This window comes from Macaca mulatta, chromosome 17 (genome assembly GCF_049350105.2).
Source record: "Macaca mulatta isolate MMU2019108-1 chromosome 17, T2T-MMU8v2.0, whole genome shotgun sequence".
Taxonomy (NCBI): Eukaryota; Metazoa; Chordata; class Mammalia; order Primates; family Cercopithecidae; genus Macaca; species Macaca mulatta.
In genome coordinates, this window is record NC_133422.1 from 45095835 (window position 1) to 45113783 (window position 17949).

The window sequence follows — 17949 nt, forward strand, 5'->3', positions numbered from 1 at the left end:
AGACAGTTCTTGTGGAATTGGCAAAGGGATATTTGGGAGCCCATAGAGGCCTATGGTGAAAAAGGAAATATCCTCAGATGAAATCTGGAAAGAAGCTTTCTGAGAAACTGCTTAGTGTTCTGTTAATTCATCTCACAGAGTTACATCTGTATTTCGTGGATCTCTTTGCTAGCCTTATTTCTGTGGAATCTGAGAACAGATATTTCGGATCCCTTGGAAGACTATAGGGCCAATGGAAATATCCTCCGATAACAAAGAGAAAGAAGCTTTCTGAGAAACTTCTTTGTGCTCTGTGAAATCATCTCACAGAGTTACAGCTTTCCCCTCAAGAAGCCTTTCGCTAAGACAGTTCTTGTGGAATTGGCAAAGGGATATTTGGAAGCCCATAGAGGGCTATGGTGAAAAAGGAAATATCCTCAGATGAAATCTGGAAAGAAGCTTTCTGAGAAACTGCTCTGTGATGTGTGACTTCCACTCACAGAGTTACATCTGTATTTCGTGGATCTCTTTGCTAGCCTTATTTCTGTGGAATCTGAGAACAGATATTTCGGATCCCTTTGAAGACTATAGGGCCAAAGGAAATATCCTCCGATAACAAAGAGAAAGAAGCTTTCTGAGAAACTTCTTTGTGTTCTGTGAAATCATCTCACAGAGTTACAGCTTTCCCCTCAAGAAGCCTTTCGCTAAGACATTTCTTGTGGAATTGGCAAAGGGATATTTGGGAGCCCATAGAGGCCAATGGTGAAAAAGGAAATATCCTCAGATGAAATCTGGAAAGAATCTCTCTGATAAACTGCTTAGTGTTCTGTTAATTCATCTCACAGAGTTACATCTGTATTTCGTGGATCTCTTTGCTAGCCTTATTTCTGTGGAATCTGAGAACAGATATTTCGGATCCCTTTGGAGACTATAGGGCCAAAGGAAATATCCTCCGATAACAAAGAGAAAGAAGCTTTCTGAGAAACTTCTTTGTGTTCTGTGAAATCATCTCACAGAGTTACAGCTTTCCCCTCAGGAAGCCTTTCCCTAAGACAGTTCTTGTGGAATTGGAAAAGTGATATTTGGAAGCCCTTAGAGGGCTATGGTGAAAAAGGAAATATCCTCAGATGAAATCTGGAAAGAAGCTTTCTGAGAAACTGCTCTGTGATGTGTGACTTCCACTCACAGAGTTACATCTGTATTTCGTGGATCTCTTTGCTAGCCTTATTTCTGTGGAATTTGAGAACAGATATTTCGGATCCCTTTGAAGACTATAGGGTCAAAGGAAATATCCTCCGATAACAAAGAGAAAGAAGCTTTCTGAGAAACTTCCTTGTGTTCTGTGAAATCATCTCACAGAGTTACAGCTTTCCCTTCAAGAAGCCTTTCGCTAAGACAGTTCTTGTAGAATTGGCATAGGGATATTTGGAAGCCCATAGAGGGCTATGGTGAAAAAGGAAATATCCTCATATGAAATCTGGAAAGAAGCTTTCTGAGAAAATGCTCTGTGATGTGAGACTTCCACTCACAGAGTTACATCTGTATTTCGTGGATCTCTTTGCTAGCCTTATTTCTGTGGAATCTGAGAACAGATATTTCAGATCCCTTTGAAGACTATAGGGCCAAAGGAAATATCCTCCGATAACAAAGAGAAAGAAGCTTTCTGAGAAACTTCTTTGTGTTCTGTGAAATCATCTCACAGAGTTACAGCTTTCCCTTCAAGAAGCCATTCCCTTAGACAGTTCTTGTGGAATTGGCAAAGTGATATTTGGAAGCCCATAAAGGGCTATGGTGAAAAACGAAATATCCTCAGATGAAATCTGGAAAGAAGCTTTCTGAGAAAATGCTCTGTGATGTGTGACTTCCACTCACAGAGTTACATCTGTATTTCGTGGATCTCTTTGCTAGCCTTATTTCTGTGGAATCTGAGAACAGATATTTCGGATCCCTTTGAAGACTATAGGGCCAAAGGAAATATCCTCCGATAACAAAGAGAAAGAAGCTTTCTGAGAAACTTCTTTGTGTTCTGTGAAATCATCTCACAGAGTTACAGCTTTCCCCTCAAGAAGCCTTTCGCTAAGACAGTTCTTGTGGAATTGGCAAAGGTATATTTGGGAGCCCATAGAGGCCTATGGTGAAAAAGGAAATATCCTCAGATGAAATCTGGAAAGAAGCTTTCTGAGAAACTGCTTAGTGTTCTGTTAATTCATCTCACAGCGTTACATCTGTATTTCCTGGATCTCTTGGCTAGCCTTATTTCTTTGGAATCTGAGAACAGATATTTCGGATCCCTTTGAAGACTATAGGGCCAAAGGAAATATCCTCCGATAACAAAGAGAAAGAAGCTTTCTGAGAAACTTCTTTGTGTTCTGTGAAATCATCTCACAGAGTTACAGCTTTCCCCTCAAGAAGCCTTTCGCTAAGACAGTTCTTGTGGAATTGGCAAAGGGATATTTGGGAGCCCATAGAGGCCTATGGTGAAAAAGGAAATATCCTCAGATGAAATCTGGAAAGAAGCTTTCTGAGAAACTGCTTAGTGTTCTGTTAATTCATCTCACAGAGTTACATCTGTATTTCGTGGATCTCTTTGCTAGCCTTATTTCTGTGGAATCTGAGAACAGATATTTCGGATCCCTTTGAAGACTATAGGGCCAAAGGAAATATCCTCCGATAACAAAGAGAAAGAAGCTTTCTGAGAAACTTCTTTGTGTTCTGTGAAATCATCTCACAGAGTTACAGCTTTCCCCTCAAGAAGCCTTTCGCTAAGACAGTTCTTGTGGAATTGGCAAAGGGATATTTGGAAGCCCATAGAGGGCTATGGTGAAAAAGGAAATATCCTCAGATGAAATCTGGAAAGAAGCTTTCTGAGAAACTGCTCTGTGATGTGTGACTTCCACTCACAGAGTTACATCTGTATTTCGTGGATCTCTTTGCTAGCCTTATTTCTGTGGAATCTGAGAACAGATATTTCGGATCCCTTTGAAGACTATAGGGCCAAAGGAAATATCCTCCGATAACAAAGAGAAAGAAGCTTTCTGAGAAACTTCTTTGGGTTCTGTGAAATCATCTCACAGAGTTACAGCTTTCCCCTCAAGAAGCCTTTCGCTAAGACAGTTCTTGTGGAATTGGCAAAGGGATATTTGGAAGCCCATAGAGGCCTATGGTGAAAAAGGAAATATCTTCAGATGAAATCTGCAAAGAAGCTTTCTGAGAAACTGCTCTGTGATGTGTGACTTCCACTCACAGAGTTACATCTGTATTTCGTGGATCTCTTTGCTAGCCTTATTTCTGTGGAATCTGAGAACAGATATTTCGGATCCCTTTGAAGACTATAGGGCCAAAGGAAATATCCTCCGATAACAAAGAGAAAGAAGCTTTCTGAGAAACTTCTTTGTGTTCTGTGAAATCATCTCACAGAGTTACAGCTTTCCCCTCAAGAAGCCTTTCGCTAAGACATTTCTTGTGGAATTGGCAAAGGGATATTTGGGAGCCCATAGAGGCCAATGGTGAAAAAGGAAATATCCTCAGATGAAATCTGGAAAGAATCTCTCTGATAAACTGCTTAGTGTTCTGTTAATTCATCTCACAGAGTTACATCTGTATTTCGTGGATCTCTTTGCTAGCCTTATTTCTGTGGAATCTGAGAACAGATATTTCGGATCCCTTTGGAGACTATAGGGCCAAAGGAAATATCCTCCGATAACAAAGAGAAAGAAGCTTTCTGAGAAACTTCTTTGTGTTCTGTGAAATCATCTCACAGAGTTACAGCTTTCCCCTCAGGAAGCCTTTCCCTAAGACAGTTCTTGTGGAATTGGAAAAGTGATATTTGGAAGCCCTTAGAGGGCTATGGTGAAAAAGGAAATATCCTCAGATGAAATCTGGAAAGAAGCTTTCTGAGAAACTGCTCTGTGATGTGTGACTTCCACTCACAGAGTTACATCTGTATTTCGTGGATCTCTTTGCTAGCCTTATTTCTGTGGAATTTGAGAACAGATATTTCGGATCCCTTTGAAGACTATAGGGTCAAAGGAAATATCCTCCGATAACAAAGAGAAAGAAGCTTTCTGAGAAACTTCCTTGTGTTCTGTGAAATCATCTCACAGAGTTACAGCTTTCCCGTCAAGAAGCCTTTCGCTAAGACAGTTCTTGTAGAATTGGCATAGGGATATTTGGAAGCCCATAGAGGGCTATGGTGAAAAAGGAAATATCCTCATATGAAATCTGGAAAGAAGCTTTCTGAGAAAATGCTCTGTGATGTGAGACTTCCACTCACAGAGTTACATCTGTATTTCGTGGATCTCTTTGCTAGCCTTATTTCTGTGGAATCTGAGAACAGATATTTCAGATCCCTTTGAAGACTATAGGGCCAAAGGAAATATCCTCCGATAACAAAGAGAAAGAAGCTTTCTGAGAAACTTCTTTGTGTTCTGTGAAATCATCTCACAGAGTTACAGCTTTCCCTTCAAGAAGCCTTTCCCTTAGACAGTTCTTGTGGAATTGGCAAAGTGATATTTGGAAGCCCATAAAGGGCTATGGTGAAAAACGAAATATCCTCAGATGAAATCTGGAAAGAAGCTTTCTGAGAAAATGCTCTGTGATGTGTGACTTCCACTCACAGAGTTACATCTGTATTTCGTGGATCTCTTTGCTAGCCTTATTTCTGTGGAATCTGAGAACAGATATTTCGGATCCCTTTGAAGACTATAGGGCCAAAGGAAATATCCTCCGATAACAAAGAGAAAGAAGCTTTCTGAGAAACTTCTTTGTGTTCTGTGAAATCATCTCACAGAGTTACAGCTTTCCCTTCAAGAAGCCTTTCGGTAAGACAGTTCTTGTGGAATTGGCAAAGGGATATTTGGAAGCCCATAGAGGGCTATGGTGAAAAAGGAAATATCCTCAGATGAAATCTGGAAAGAAGCTTTCTGAGAAACTGCTCTGTGATGTGTGACTTCCACTCACAGAGTTACATCTGTATTTCGTGGATCTCATTGCTAGCCTTATTTCTGTGGAATCTGAGAACAGATATTTCGGATCCCTTTGAAGACTATAGGGCCAAAGGAAATATCCTCCGATAACAAAGAGAAAGAAGCTTTCTGAGAAACTTCTTTGTGTTCTGTGAAATCATCTCACAGAGTTACAGCTTTCCACTCAAGAAGCCTTTCGCTAAGACAGTTCTTGTGGAATTGGCAAAGTGATATTTAGGAGCCCGTACAGGACTATGGTGAAAAAGGAAATATCCTCAGATGAAATCTGGAAAGAAGCTTTCTGAGAAACTGCTTAGTGTTCTGTTAATTCATCTCACAGAATTACATCTGTATTTCGTGGATCTTTTTGCTAGCCTTATTTCTGTGGAATCTGAGAACAGATATTTCGGATCCCTTTGAAGACTATAGGGCCAAAGGAAATATCCTCCGATAACAAAGAGAAAGAAGCTTTCTGAAAAACTTCTTTGTGTTCTGTGAAATCATCTCACAGAGTTACAGCATTCTCCTCAAGAAGCCTTTCGCTAAGACAGTTCTTGTGGAATTGGCAAAGGGATATTTGGAAGCCCATAGGGGCTATGGTGAAAAAGGTAATACCTGAGATGAAATCTGGAAAGAAGCTTTCTGAGAAGCTGCTCTGTTATGTGTGACTTCCACTCACAGAGTTACATCTGTATTTCGTGGATCTCTTTGCTAGCCTTATTTCTGTGGAATCTGAGAACAGATATTTCGGATCCCTTTGAAGACTATAGGGCCAAAGGAAATATCCTCCGATAACAAAGAGAAAGAAGCTTTCTGAGAAACTTCTTTGTGTTCTGTGAAATCATCTCACAGAGTTACAGCTTTCCCCTCAAGAAGCCTTTCGCTAAGACAGTTCTTGTGGAATTGGCAAAGGTATATTTGGGAGCCCATAGAGGCCTATGGTGAAAAAGGAAATATCCTCAGATGAAATCTGGAAAGAAGCTTTCTGAGAAACTGCTTAGTGTTCTGTTAATTCATCTCACAGCGTTACATCTGTATTTCCTGGATCTCTTGGCTAGCCTTATTTCTTTGGAATCTGAGAACAGATATTTCGGATCCCTTTGAAGACTATAGGGCCAAAGGAAATATCCTCCGATAACAAAGAGAAAGAAGCTTTCTGAGAAACTTCTTTGTGTTCTGTGAAATCATCTCACAGAGTTACAGCTTTCCCCTCAAGAAGCCTTTCGCTAAGACAGTTCTTGTGGAATTGGCAAAGGGATATTTGGGAGCCCATAGAGGCCTATGGTGAAAAAGGAAATATCCTCAGATGAAATCTGGAAAGAAGCTTTCTGAGAAACTGCTTAGTGTTCTGTTAATTCATCTCACAGAGTTACATCTGTATTTCGTGGATCTCTTTGCTAGCCTTATTTCTGTGGAATCTGAGAACAGATATTTCGGATCCCTTTGAAGACTATAGGGCCAAAGGAAATATCCTCCGATAACAAATAGAAAGAAGCTTTCTGAGAAACTTCTTTGTGTTCTGTGAAATCATCTCACAGAGTTACAGCTTTCCCCTCAAGAAGCCTTTCGCTAAGACAGTTCTTGTGGAATTGGCAAAGGGATATTTGGAAGCCCATAGAGGGCTATGGTGAAAAAGGAAATATCCTCAGATGAAATCTGGAAAGAAGCTTTCTGAGAAACTGCTCTGTGATGTGTGACTTCCACTCACAGAGTTACATCTGTATTTCGTGGATCTCTTTGCTAGCCTTATTTCTGTGGAATCTGAGAACAGATATTTCGGATCCCTTTGAAGACTATAGGGCCAAAGGAAATATCCTCCGATAACAAAGAGAAAGAAGCTTTCTGAGAAACTTCTTTGGGTTCTGTGAAATCATCTCACAGAGTTACAGCTTTCCACTCAAGAAGCCTTTCGCTAAGACAGTTCTTGTGGAATTGGCAAAGGGATATTTGGGAGCCCATAGAGGCCTATGGTGAAAAAGGAAATATCCTCAGATGAAATCTGGAAAGAAGCTTTCTGAGAAACTGCTTAGTGTTCTGTTAATTCATCTCACAGAGTTACATCTGTATTTCGTGGATCTCTTTGCTAGCCTTATTTCTGTGGAATCTGAGAACAGATATTTCGGATCCCTTTGAAGACTATAGGGCCAAAGGAAATATCCTCCGATAACAAAGAGAAAGAAGCTTTCTGAGAAACTTCTTTGGGTTCTGTGAAATCATCTCACAGAGTTACAGCTTTCCACTCAAGAAGCCTTTCGCTAAGACAGTTCTTGTGGAATTGGCAAAGGGATATTTGGGAGCCCATAGAGGCCTATGGTGAAAAAGGAAATATCCTCAGATGAAATCTGGAAAGAAGCTTTCTGAGAAACTGCTCTGTGATGTGTGACTTCCACTCACAGAGTTACATCTGTATTTCGTGGATATCTTTGCTAGCCTTATTTCTGTGGAATCTGAGAACAGATATTTCGGATCCCTTTGAAGACTATAGGGCCAAAGGAAATATCCTCCGATAACAAAGAGAAAGAAGCTTTCTGAGAAACTTCTTTGTGTTCTGTGAAATCATCTCACAGAGTTACAGCTTTCCCCTCAAGAAGCCTTTCGCTAAGACATTTCTTGTGGAATTGGCAAAGGGATATTTGGGAGCCCATAGAGGCCAATGGTGAAAAAGGAAATATCCTCAGATGAAATCTGGAAAGAATCTCTCTGATAAACTGCTTAGTGTTCTGTTAATTCATCTCACAGAGTTACATCTGTATTTCGTGGATCTCTTTGCTAGCCTTATTTCTGTGGAATCTGAGAACAGATATTTCGGATCCCTTTGGAGACTATAGGGCCAAAGGAAATATCCTCCGATAACAAAGAGAAAGAAGCTTTCTGAGAAACTTCTTTGTGTTCTGTGAAATCATCTCACAGAGTTACAGCTTTCCCCTCAGGAAGCCTTTCCCTAAGACAGTTCTTGTGGAATTGGAAAAGTGATATTTGGAAGCCCTTAGAGGGCTATGGTGAAAAAGGAAATATCCTCAGATGAAATCTGGAAAGAAGCTTTCTGAGAAACTGCTCTGTGATGTGTGACTTCCACTCACAGAGTTACATCTGTATTTCGTGGATCTCTTTGCTAGCCTTATTTCTGTGGAATTTGAGAACAGATATTTCGGATCCCTTTGAAGACTATAGGGTCAAAGGAAATATCCTCCGATAACAAAGAGAAAGAAGCTTTCTGAGAAACTTCCTTGTGTTCTGTGAAATCATCTCACAGAGTTACAGCTTTCCCGTCAAGAAGCCTTTCGCTAAGACAGTTCTTGTAGAATTGGCATAGGGATATTTGGAAGCCCATAGAGGGCTATGGTGAAAAAGGAAATATCCTCATATGAAATCTGGAAAGAAGCTTTCTGAGAAAATGCTCTGTGATGTGAGACTTCCACTCACAGAGTTACATCTGTATTTCGTGGATCTCTTTGCTAGCCTTATTTCTGTGGAATCTGAGAACAGATATTTCAGATCCCTTTGAAGACTATAGGGCCAAAGGAAATATCCTCCGATAACAAAGAGAAAGAAGCTTTCTGAGAAACTTCTTTGTGTTCTGTGAAATCATCTCACAGAGTTACAGCTTTCCCTTCAAGAAGCCTTTCCCTTAGACAGTTCTTGTGGAATTGGCAAAGTGATATTTGGAAGCCCATAAAGGGCTATGCTGAAAAACGAAATATCCTCAGATGAAATCTGGAAAGAAGCTTTCTGAGAAAATGCTCTGTGATGTGTGACTTCCACTCACAGAGTTACATCTGTATTTCGTGGATCTCTTTGCTAGCCTTATTTCTGTGGAATCTGAGAACAGATATTTCGGATCCCTTTGAAGACTATAGGGCCAAAGGAAATATCCTCCGATAACAAAGAGAAAGAAGCTTTCTGAGAAACTTCTTTGTGTTCTGTGAAATCATCTCACAGAGTTACAGCTTTCCCTTCAAGAAGCCTTTCGGTAAGACAGTTCTTGTGGAATTGGCAAAGGGATATTTGGAAGCCCATAGAGGGCTATGGTGAAAAAGGAAATATCCTCAGATGAAATCTGGAAAGAAGCTTTCTGAGAAACTGCTCTGTGATGTGTGACTTCCACTCACAGAGTTACATCTGTATTTCGTGGATCTCATTGCTAGCCTTATTTCTGTGGAATCTGAGAACAGATATTTCGGATCCCTTTGAAGACTATAGGGCCAAAGGAAATATCCTCCGATAACAAAGAGAAAGAAGCTTTCTGAGAAACTTCTTTGTGTTCAGTGAAATCATCTCACAGAGTTACAGCTTTCCTCTCAAGAAGCCTTTCGCTAAGACAGTTCTTGTGGAATTGGCAAAGTGATATTTAGGAGCCCGTACAGGACTATGGTAAAAAAGGAAATATCCTCAGATGAAATCTGGAAAGAAGCTTTCTGAGAAACTGCTTAGTGTTCTGTTAATTCATCTCACAGAATTACATCTGTATTTCGTGGATCTTTTTGCTAGCCTTATTTCTGTGGAATCTGAGAACAGATATTTCGGATCCCTTTGAAGACTATAGGGCCAAAGGAAATATCCTCCGATAACAAAGAGAAAGAAGCTTTCTGAAAAACTTCTTTGTGTTCTGTGAAATCATCTCACAGAGTTACAGCATTCTCCTCAAGAAGCCTTTCGCTAAGACAGTTCTTGTGGAATTGGCAAAGGGATATTTGGAAGCCCATAGGGGCTATGGTGAAAAAGGTAATACCTGAGATGAAATCTGGAAAGAAGCTTTCTGAGAAGCTGCTCTGTTATGTGTGACTTCCACTCACAGAGTTACATCTGTATTTCGTGGATCTCTTTGCTAGCCTTATTTCTGTGGAATCTGAGAACAGATATTTCGGATCCCTTTGAAGACTATAGGGCCAAAGGAAATATCCTCCGATAACAAAGAGAAAGAAGCTTTCTGAGAAACTTCTTTGTGTTCTGTGAAATCATCTCACAGAGTTACAGCTTTCCCCTCAAGAAGCCTTTCGCTAAGACAGTTCTTGTGGAATTGGCAAAGGTATATTTGGGAGCCCATAGAGGCCTATGGTGAAAAAGGAAATATCCTCAGATGAAATCTGGAAAGAAGCTTTCTGAGAAACTGCTTAGTGTTCTGTTAATTCATCTCACAGCGTTACATCTGTATTTCCTGGATCTCTTGGCTAGCCTTATTTCTTTGAAATCTGAGAACAGATATTTCGGATCCCTTTGAAGACTATAGGGCCAAAGGAAATATCCTCCGATAACAAAGAGAAAGAAGCTTTCTGAGAAACTTCTTTGTGTTCTGTGAAATCATCTCACAGAGTTACAGCTTTCCCCTCAAGAAGCCTTTCGCTAAGACAGTTCTTGTGGAATTGGCAAAGGGATATTTGGGAGCCCATAGAGGCCTATGGTGAAAAAGGAAATATCCTCAGATGAAATCTGGAAAGAAGCTTTCTGAGAAACTGCTTAGTGTTCTGTTAATTCATCTCACAGAGTTACATCTGTATTTCGTGGATCTCTTTGCTAGCCTTATTTCTGTGGAATCTGAGAACAGATATTTCGGATCCCTTTGAAGACTATAGGGCCAAAGGAAATATCCTCCGATAACAAAGAGAAAGAAGCTTTCTGAGAAACTTCTTTGTGTTCTGTGAAATCATCTCACAGAGTTACAGCTTTCCCCTCAAGAAGCCTTTCGCTAAGACAGTTCTTGTGGAATTGGCAAAGGGATATTTGGAAGCCCATAGAGGGCTATGGTGAAAAAGGAAATATCCTCAGATGAAATCTGGAAAGAAGCTTTCTGAGAAACTGCTCTGTGATGTGTGACTTCCACTCACAGAGTTACATCTGTATTTCGTGGATCTCTTTGCTAGCCTTATTTCTGTGGAATCTGAGAACAGATATTTCGGATCCCTTTGAAGACTATAGGGCCAAAGGAAATATCCTCCGATAACAAAGAGAAAGAAGCTTTCTGAGAAACTTCTTTGGGTTCTGTGAAATCATCTCACAGAGTTACAGCTTTCCACTCAAGAAGCCTTTCGCTAAGACAGTTCTTGTGGAATTGGCAAAGGGATATTTGGGAGCCCATAGAGGCCTATGGTGAAAAAGGAAATATCCTCAGATGAAATCTGGAAAGAAGCTTTCTGAGAAACTGCTTAGTGTTCTGTTAATTCATCTCACAGAGTTACATCTGTATTTCGTGGATCTCTTTGCTAGCCTTATTTCTGTGGAATCTGAGAACAGATATTTCGGATCCCTTGGAAGACTATAGGGCCAATGGAAATATCCTCCGATAACAAAGAGAAAGAAGCTTTCTGAGAAACTTCTTTGTGCTCTGTGAAATCATCTCACAGAGTTACAGCTTTCCCCTCAAGAAGCCTTTCGCTAAGACAGTTCTTGTGGAATTGGCAAAGGGATATTTGGAAGCCCATAGAGGGCAATGGTGAAAAAGGAAATATCCTCAGATGAAATCTGGAAAGAAGCTTTCTGAGAAACTGCTCTGTGATGTGTGACTTCCACTCACAGAGTTACATCTGTATTTCGTGGATCTCTTTGCTAGCCTTATTTCTGTGGAATCTGAGAACAGATATTTCGGATCCCTTTGAAGACTATAGGGCCAAAGGAAATATCCTCCGATAACAAAGAGAAAGAAGCTTTCTGAGAAACTTCTTTGTGTTCTGTGAAATCATCTCACAGAGTTACAGCTTTCCCCTCAAGAAGCCTTTCGCTAAGACAGTTCTTGTGGAATTGGCAAAGGGATATTTGGGAGCCCATAGAGGCCTATGGTGAAAAAGGAAATATCCTCAGATGAAATCTGGAAAGAAGCTTTCTGAGAAACTGCTCTGTGATGTGTGACTTCCACTCACAGAGTTACATCTGTATTTCGTGGATCTCTTTGCTAGCCTTATTTCTGTGGAATTTGAGAACAGATATTTCGGATCCCTTTGAAGACTATAGGGTCAAAGGAAATATCCTCCGATAACAAAGAGAAAGAAGCTTTCTGAGAAACTTCCTTGTGTTCTGTGAAATCATCTCACAGAGTTACAGCATTCTCCTCAAGAAGCCTTTCGCTAAGACAGTTCTTGTGGAATTGGCAAAGGGATATTTGGAAGCCCATAGGGGCTATGGTGAAAAAGGTAATACCTGAGATGAAATCTGGAAAGAAGCTTTCTGAGAAGCTGCTCTGTTATGTGTGACGTCCACTCACAGAGTTACATCTGTATTTCGTGGATCTCTTTGCTAGCCTTATTTCTGTGGAATCTGAGAACAGATATTTCGGATCCCTTTGAAGACTATAGGGCCAAAGGAAATATCCTCCGATAACAAAGAGAAAGAAGCTTTCTGAGAAACTTCTTTGTGTTCTGTGAAATCATCTCACAGAGTTACAGCTTTCCCCTCAAGAAGCCTTTCGCTAAGACAGTTCTTGTGGAATTGGCAAAGGGATATTTGGGAGCCCATAGAGGCCTATGGTGAAAAAGGAAATATCCTCAGATGAAATCTGGAAAGAAGCTTTCTGAGAAACTGCTTAGTGTTCTGTTAATTCATCTCACAGCGTTACATCTGTATTTCCTGGATCTCTTGGCTAGCCTTATTTCTTTGGAATCTGAGAACAGATATTTCGGATCCCTTTGAAGACTATAGGGCCAAAGGAAATATCCTCCGATAACAAAGAGAAAGAAGCTTTCTGAGAAACTTCTTTGTGTTCTGTGAAATCATCTCACAGAGTTACAGCTTTCCCCTCAAGAAGCCTTTCGCTAAGACAGTTCTTGTGGAATTGGCAAAGGGATATTTGGGAGCCCATAGAGGCCTATGGTGAAAAAGGAAATATCCTCAGATGAAATCTGGAAAGAAGCTTTCTGAGAAACTGCTTAGTGTTCTGTTAATTCATCTCACAGAGTTACATCTGTATTTCGTGGATCTCTTTGCTAGCCTTATTTCTGTGGAATCTGAGAACAGATATTTCGGATCCCTTTGAAGACTATAGGGCCAAAGGAAATATCCTCCGATAACAAAGAGAAAGAAGCTTTCTGAGAAACTTCTTTGTGTTCTGTGAAATCATCTCACAGAGTTACAGCTTTCCCCTCAAGAAGCCTTTCGCTAAGACAGTTCTTGTGGAATTGGCAAAGGGATATTTGGAAGCCCATAGAGGGCTATGGTGAAAAAGGAAATATCCTCAGATGAAATCTGGAAAGAAGCTTTCTGAGAAACTGCTCTGTGATGTGTGACTTCCACTCACAGAGTTACATCTGTATTTCGTGGATCTCTTTGCTAGCCTTATTTCTGTGGAATCTGAGAACAGATATTTCGGATCCCTTTGAAGACTATAGGGCCAAAGGAAATATCCTCCGATAACAAAGAAAAAGAAGCTTTCTGAGAAACTTCTTTGGGTTCTGTGAAATCATCTCACAGAGTTACAGCTTTCCACTCAAGAAGCCTTTCGCTAAGACAGTTCTTGTGGAATTGGCAAAGGGATATTTGGGAGCCCATAGAGGCCTATGGTGAAAAAGGAAATATCCTCAGATGAAATCTGGAAAGAAGCTTTCTGAGAAACTGCTTAGTGTTCTGTTAATTCATCTCACAGAGTTACATCTGTATTTCGTGGATCTCTTTGCTAGCCTTATTTCTGTGGAATCTGAGAACAGATATTTCGGATCCCTTGGAAGACTATAGGGCCAATGGAAATATCCTCCGATAACAAAGAGAAAGAAGCTTTCTGAGAAACTTCTTTGTGCTCTGTGAAATCATCTCACAGAGTTACAGCTTTCCCCTCAAGAAGCCTTTCGCTAAGACAGTTCTTGTGGAATTGGCAAAGGGATATTTGGAAGCCCATAGAGGGCTATGGTGAAAAAGGAAATATCCTCAGATGAAATCTGGAAAGAAGCTTTCTGAGAAACTGCTCTGTGATGTGTGACTTCCACTCACAGAGTTACATCTGTATTTCGTGGATCTCTTTGCTAGCCTTATTTCTGTGGAATCTGAGAACAGATATTTCGGATCCCTTTGAAGACTATAGGGCCAAAGGAAATATCCTCCGATAACAAAGAGAAAGAAGCTTTCTGAGAAACTTCTTTGTGTTCTGTGAAATCATCTCACAGAGTTACAGCTTTCCCCTCAAGAAGCCTTTCGCTAAGACAGTTCTTGTGGAATTGGCAAAGGGATATTTGGAAGCCCATAGAGGGCTATGGTGAAAAAGGAAATATCCTCAGATGAAATCTGGAAAGAAGCTTTCTGAGAAACTGCTCTGTGATGTGTGACTTCCACTCACAGAGTTACATCTGTATTTCGTGGATCTCTTTGCTAGCCTTATTTCTGTGGAATCTGAGAACAGATATTTCGGATCCCTTTGAAGACTATAGGGCCAAAGGAAATATCCTCCGATAACAAAGAGAAAGAAGCTTTCTGAGAAACTTCTTTGGGTTCTGTGAAATCATCTCACAGAGTTACAGCTTTCCACTCAAGAAGCCTTTCGCTAAGACAGTTCTTGTGGAATTGGCAAAGGGATATTTGGGAGCCCATAGAGGCCTATGGTGAAAAAGGAAATATCCTCAGATGAAATCTGGAAAGAAGCTTTCTGAGAAACTGCTTAGTGTTCTGTTAATTCATCTCACAGAGTTACATCTGTATTTCGTGGATCTCTTTGCTAGCCTTATTTCTGTGGAATCTGAGAACAGATATTTCGGATCCCTTGGAAGACTATAGGGCCAAAGGAAATATCCTCCGATAACAAAGAGAAAGAAGCTTTCTGAGAAACTTCTTTGTGTTCTGTGAAATCATCTCACAGAGTTACAGCTTTCCCCTCAGGAAGCCTTTCCCTAAGAAAGTTCTTGTGGAATTGGAAAAGTGATATTTGGAAGCCCTTAGAGGGCTATGGTGAAAAAGGAAATATCCTCAGATGAAATCTGGAAAGAAGCTTTCTGAGAAACTGCTCTGTGATGTGTGACTTCCACTCACAGAGTTACATCTGTATTTCGTGGATCTCTTTGCTAGCCTTATTTCTGTGGAATCTCAGAACAGATATTTCGGATCCCTTTGAAGACTATAGGGTCAAAGGAAATATCCTCCGATAACAAAGAGAAAGAAGCTTTCTGAGAAACTTCCTTGTGTTCTGTGAAATCACCTCACAGAGTTACAGCTTTCCCTTCAAGAAGCCTTTCGCTAAGACAGTTCTTGTAGAATTGGCATAGGGATATTTGGAAGCCCATAGAGGGCTATGGTGAAAAAGGAAATATCCTCATATGAAATCTGGAAAGAAGCTTTCTGAGAAAATGCTCTGTGATGTGAGACTTCCACTCACAGAGTTACATCTGTATTTCGTGGATCTCTTTGCTAGCCTTATTTCTGTGGAATCTGAGAACAGATATTTCAGATCCCTTTGAAGACTATAGGGCCAAAGGAAATATCCTCCGATAACAAAGAGAAAGAAGCTTTCTGAGAAACTTCTTTGTGTTCTGTGAAATCATCTCACAGAGATACAGCTTTCCCTTCAAGAAGCCTTTCCCTTAGACAGTTCTTGTGGAATTGGCAAAGTGATATTTGGAAGCCCATAAAGGGCTATGGTGAAAAAGGAAATATCCTCAGATGAAATCTGGAAAGAAGCTTTCTGAGAAAATGCTCTGTGATGTGTGACTTCCACTCACAGAGTTACATCTGTATTTCGTGGATCTCTTTGCTAGCCTTATTTCTGTGGAATCTGAGAACAGATATTTCGGATCCCTTTGAAGACTATAGGGCCAAAGGAAATATCCTCCGATAACAAAGAGAAAGAAGCTTTCTGAGAAACTTCTTTGTGTTCTGTGAAATCATCTCACAGAGTTACAGCTTTCCCCTCAAGAAGCCTTTCGCTAAGACAGTTCTTGTGGAATTGGCAAAGTGATATTTAGGAGCCCGTACAGGACTATGGTGAAAAAGGAAATATCCTCAGATGAAATCTGGAAAGAAGCTTTCTGAGAAACTGCTTAGTGTTCTGTTAATTCATCTCACAGAATTACATCTGTATTTCGTGGATCTCTTTGCTAGCCTTATTTCTGTGGAATCTGAGAACAGATATTTCGGATCCCTTTGAAGACTATAGGGCCAAAGGAAATATCCTCCGATAACAAAGAGAAAGAAGCTTTCTGAGAAACTTCTTTGTGTTCTGTGAAATCATCTCACAGAGTTACAGCTTTCCCCTCAAGAAGCCTTTCGCTAAGACAGTTCTTGTGGAATTGGCAAAGGGATATTTGGGAGCCCATAGAGGCCTATGGTGAAAAAGGAAATATCCTCAGATGAAATCTGGAAAGAAGCTTTCTGAGAAACTGCTTAGTGTTCTGTTAATTCATCTCACAGAGTTACATCTGTATTTCGTGGATCTCTTTGCTAGCCTTATTTCTGTGGAATCTGAGAACAGATATTTCGGATCCCTTTGAAGACTATAGGGCCAAAGGAAATATCCTCCGATAACAAAGAGAAAGAAGCTTTCTGAGAAACTTCTTTGTGTTCTGTGAAATCATCTCACAGAGTTACAGCTTTCCCCTCAAGAAGCCTTTCGCTAAGACAGTTCTTGTGGAATTGGCAAAGGGATATTTGGAAGCCCATAGAGGGCTATGGTGAAAAAGGAAATATCCTCAGATGAAATCTGGAAAGAAGCTTTCTGAGAAACTGCTCTGTGATGTGTGACTTCCACTCACAGAGTTACATCTGTATTTCGTGGATCTCTTTGCTAGCCTTATTTCTGTGGAATCTGAGAACAGATATTTCGGATCCCTTTGAAGACTATAGGGCCAAAGGAAATATCCTCCGATAACAAAGAGAAAGAAGCTTTCTGAGAAACTTCTTTGGGTTCTGTGAAATCATCTCACAGAGTTACAGCTTTCCACTCAAGAAGCCTTTCGCTAAGACAGTTCTTGTGGAATTGGCAAAGGGATATTTGGGAGCCCATAGAGGCCTATGGTGAAAAAGGAAATATCCTCAGATGAAATCTGGAAAGAAGCTTTCTGAGAAACTGCTTAGTGTTCTGTTAATTCATCTCACAGAGTTACATCTGTATTTCGTGGATCTCTTTGCTAGCCTTATTTCTGTGGAATCTGAGAACAGATATTTCGGATCCCTTGGAAGACTATAGGGCCAATGGAAATATCCTCCGATAACAAAGAGAAAGAAGCTTTCTGAGAAACTTCTTTGTGCTCTGTGAAATCATCTCACAGAGTTACAGCTTTCCCCTCAAGAAGCCTTTCGCTAAGACAGTTCTTGTGGAATTGGCAAAGGGATATTTGGAAGCCCATAGAGGGCTATGGTGAAAAAGGAAATATCCTCAGATGAAATCTGGAAAGAAGCTTTCTGAGAAACTGCTCTGTGATGTGTGACTTCCACTCACAGAGTTACATCTGTATTTCGTGGATCTCTTTGCTAGCCTTATTTCTGTGGAATCTGAGAACAGATATTTCGGATCCCTTTGAAGACTATAGGGCCAAAGGAAATATCCTCCGATAACAAAGAGAAAGAAGCTTTCTGAGAAACTTCTTTGTGTTCTGTGAAATCATCTCACAGAGTTACAGCTTTCCCCTCAAGAAGCCTTTCGCTAAGACAGTTCTTGTGGAATTGGCAAAGGGATATTTGGAAGCCCATAGAGGGCTATGGTGAAAAAGGAAATATCCTCAGATGAAATCTGGAAAGAAGCTTTCTGAGAAACTGCTCTGTGATGTGTGACTTCCACTCACAGAGTTACATCTGTATTTCGTGGATCTCTTTGCTAGCCTTATTTCTGTGGAATCTGAGAACAGATATTTCGGATCCCTTTGAAGACTATAGGGCCAAAGGAAATATCCTCCGATAACAAAGAGAAAGAAGCTTTCTGAGAAACTTCTTTGGGTTCTGTGAAATCATCTCACAGAGTTACAGCTTTCCACTCAAGAAGCCTTTCGCTAAGACAGTTCTTGTGGAATTGGCAAAGGGATATTTGGGAGCCCATAGAGGCCTATGGTGAAAAAGGAAATATCCTCAGATGAAATCTGGAAAGAAGCTTTCTGAGAAACTGCTTAGTGTT